The sequence below is a fragment of the Schistocerca cancellata genome, chromosome 3, assembly GCF_023864275.1.
Source record: "Schistocerca cancellata isolate TAMUIC-IGC-003103 chromosome 3, iqSchCanc2.1, whole genome shotgun sequence".
NCBI lineage: Eukaryota > Metazoa > Arthropoda > Insecta > Orthoptera > Acrididae > Schistocerca > Schistocerca cancellata.
The window spans coordinates 705,149,717-705,153,277 of record NC_064628.1 but is presented as its reverse complement, the minus strand read 5'-3'; the positions used below and the strand labels follow the sequence as shown (position 1 = coordinate 705,153,277).

The window sequence follows — 3,561 nt, the reverse complement described above, 5'->3', positions numbered from 1 at the left end:
AGCAGCAGCAAGACCAAAAAGAGCGATCAGATCACAAGGAATAGGAACGAACACGGAGATTAACGGACGGACAGCACTCGGCGAAGCACAAATTCAGCGGTGTAAACACGGAAGTGCAGCGCAACAGTCAACAGCGGCCAATCGCGAGCGCGGCGGAAACGGAACTGAAGCAGACACTCTACCACTGAGTTACACCCCCGCCAGAGCGAGTACATCTGGGACGAGTCTCTCGTGGATCCTACTGTCATTATTTCTTAGGTTTGAACGGTACAGTAAGTGTTCGAGGAATCTATTCATGATAAGACCTAAGCAGCATCGACTCCGTGGCACAACGGTAGCGCATCTGACTCCAGATCAGAAGGTTGCGTGTTCAAATCACGTCGCGGTCACAATGAAATTTCCGTTTACGAAAACCATAGGCGAGTATGTCAATTTAATCAGATACCAAACGATTACAGACGAACAGAACCTGCTTGAAAAAGGCTACTAGTGCAATTTTCACATTCTGACATTAAGGTGAAAACGCCGACTCGCACTTTCTCCAAGCGTGAAGCGACTAGTATTTTCGTTATTTATATCGTTTAACGCTAATATGTAACTGAGAGATAATGATTACTCAAAATTTTGCTCGATTAGATGTCTTTAGCAAAGCTGAGTATAATATTTTTCCTTAAGTTATGCTCATAGAAAGATTGTGAAAGAGGGTATAGCTCAGTCGTCATTCCCTCTCGGGCAGCCGTGCGGTGCGGACGTACGGAGCGGCTGGTCGTGTTTACTTCGTCGCTGCCGGCGGCGGGCGCTGTGCATGGTAAGTGCGCGTTTACAGAGTAACACTAACCTCAGTAACGAATACTCGAACGCAATCACGAATCATCCAGAACGGAAAGACACTCTTCAATTGACATTTGACCTGAAATTTCCTAGACCCAAATCCTTTGAGGTAGAATTATTTGTTCGAGATGTTATGAAATTAACACTTGACGATTTGATTGGCACACACTTATCGATCGTTAGTAGTACCGTGTACTTGAAATTGGTGACGCCTGAAAGATGCGAGCAAATTGTTGAGTCTTGCGGTGGATCTCTTAAGTTCAAACATTCAGACGGAAACGTTGGAGACGTACAAATAACGCAGGCAGGCCTGGGGTTGCGTACCATTAGAATATTTGAATTGTGTTTCGAAGTAACTGCCGAGCAGATTAACGCCAACTACGGAAATATGGTTCGGTAGTAAGCAACGTTGCTGAGAAATGGTCAGGTCAACATATATTCCCAGTATTAAACGGTGTGCGGCAAGTGAAAATCGAGTTGCTGAAGCATATTCCATCTTACATCATTATAAGTGGATACAGGGCCATAGTAATTTATGTTGTTGTTGTTGTTGTTGTTGTTGTGGTCTTCAGTCCTGAAACTGGTTTGATGCAGCTCTCCATGATACTCTAGCGTGTGCAAGCTTCTTCATCTCCCAGTACCTACTGCAACCTAAATCCTTCTGAATCTGTTTCGTGTATTCATCTCTTGGTCTCCCTCTACGATTTTTACCCTCCACGCTGCCCTCCAATACTAAAGTGGTGATCCCTTGATGCCTCAGAACATGTCCTACCAAACGATCCCTTCTACTAGTCAAGTTGTGCCACAAGCTTCTCTTCTCCCCAATCCTATTCAATACCTCCTCATTAGTTATGCAACCTACCCATCTAATCTTCAGCATTCTTCTGTAGAACCACATTTCGAAAGCTTCTATTCTCTTCTTGTCCAAACTATTTATCGTCCATGTTTCACTTCCATACAGGGCTACACTCCATACAAATACTTTCAGAAACGACTTCCTGACACTTAAATCTACACTCGATATTAACAAGTTTCTCTTCTTCAGAAACGCTTTCCTTGCCATTGCCAGTCTATATTTTATATCCTCTCTACTTTGACCATCGTCAGTTATTTTGCTCCCCAAATAGCAAAACTCCTTTACTACTTTAAGTGTCTCATTTCCTAATCTAATTCCCCAAGCATCACCAGACTTAATTCGACTACTTTCCATTATCCTCATTCTGCTTTTGTTGATGTTCATCTTATATCCTCCTTTCAAGACACTGTCCATTCCATTCAACTGCTCTTCAAAGTCCTTTACTGTCTCTGATGGAATTACAATGTCATCGGTGAACCTCAAAGTTTTTATTTCTTCTCCATGAATTTTAATACCTACGCCGAATTTTTCTTTTGTTTCCTTTACTGCTTGCTCAATATACAGATTGAATAACATCGGGGAGAGGCTACAACCCTGTCTCAATCCTTTCCCAACTACTGCTTCCATTTTGTGCCCCCCAATCCTTATAACTGCCGTCTGGTTTCTGTTCAAATTGTAAATAGCCTTTTGCTCCCTGTATTTTACCTCTGCCATCTTAAGAATTTGAAAGAGAGTTTTCCAGTCAGCGTTGACAAAAGCTTCCTGTAAGTCTACAAATGCTAGTAACGAAGGTTTGCCTTTCCTTAATCTTTCTTCTAAGATAAGTCGTAAGGTCAGTATTGCCTCACGTGTTCCAATATTTCTTCGGAATCCAAACTGATCTTCCCCGAGGTTGGCTTCTACCAGTTTTTCCATTCATCTGTAAGGAATTCGCGTTAGTATTTTGCAGCTGTGACTTATTAAACTGAAAGTTCGGTAATTTTCACATCTGTCAACGCCTGCTTTCTTTGGGATTGGAATTATTATATTCTTCTTGAAGTATGAGGGTATTTTGCGTGTCTCATACATTTGGCTCACTAGGTGGTAGAGTTTTGTCAGTACTGGCTCTCCCAAGGCCTTCAGTAGTTCCAATGGAATGTTGTCTACTCCCGGGGCCTTGTTTCGACTCAGGTCTTTCAGCGTTCTGTCAATCTCTTCACGCAGTATCGTATCTCCCATTTCATCTTCATCTACATTCTCTTCCATTTCCATAATATTGTCCGCAAATACATCGCCCTTGTATAGACCCTCTATATTCTCTTTCCACCTTTCTGCTTTCCCTTCTTTGCTTAGAACTGGGTTTCCATCTGAGCTCTTGATATTCATACAAGTGGTCCTCTTTTCTCGAAAGGTCTCTTTAATGTTCCTGTACGCAGTGTCTATCTTACCCCTAGTGAAATAAGCCTCTACATCCTTGCATTTGTCCTCTAGCCATCCCTGCTTAGTCTTTTTGAACTTCCTGTCGATCTCATTTTTGAGACGTTTGTATTCCTTTTTGCCTGCTCCATTTACAGCATTTTTATATTTTCTCCTTTCATTAATTAAATTCAATATTTCTTACATTACCCAAGGATTTCTACTAGCCCTCATCTTTTTACCTACTTGATCCCCTGGTGCCTTCACTACTTCATCCCTCAGAGGTACCCATTCTTCTTCTACTGTATTTCTTTCCCCCATTCCTGTCAATTGTTCCCTTATGCTCTCCCTGAAACTCTGTACAACCTCTGGTTTAGTCAGTTCATCTAGGTCCCATCTCGTTAAATTGCCACCTTTTTGCAGTTTCTTCAGTTTTAATCTACAGTTCATAACCAATAGATTGTGGTCAGAGTCCACAT

At 42.0% G+C, this 3,561-nt stretch overlaps 1 non-coding gene across 1 annotated transcript; it reads left to right on the top strand.

Annotated features, from left to right (window-relative positions):
• The first annotated feature begins 317 nt into the window (after positions 1-317).
• Trnaw-cca (transfer RNA tryptophan (anticodon CCA)) lies at positions 318-389 on the top strand. Its single transcript has one exon. It is a non-coding gene; the product is annotated as a tRNA-Trp (tRNA).
• The last annotated feature ends 3,172 nt before the right edge of the window (positions 390-3,561 follow it).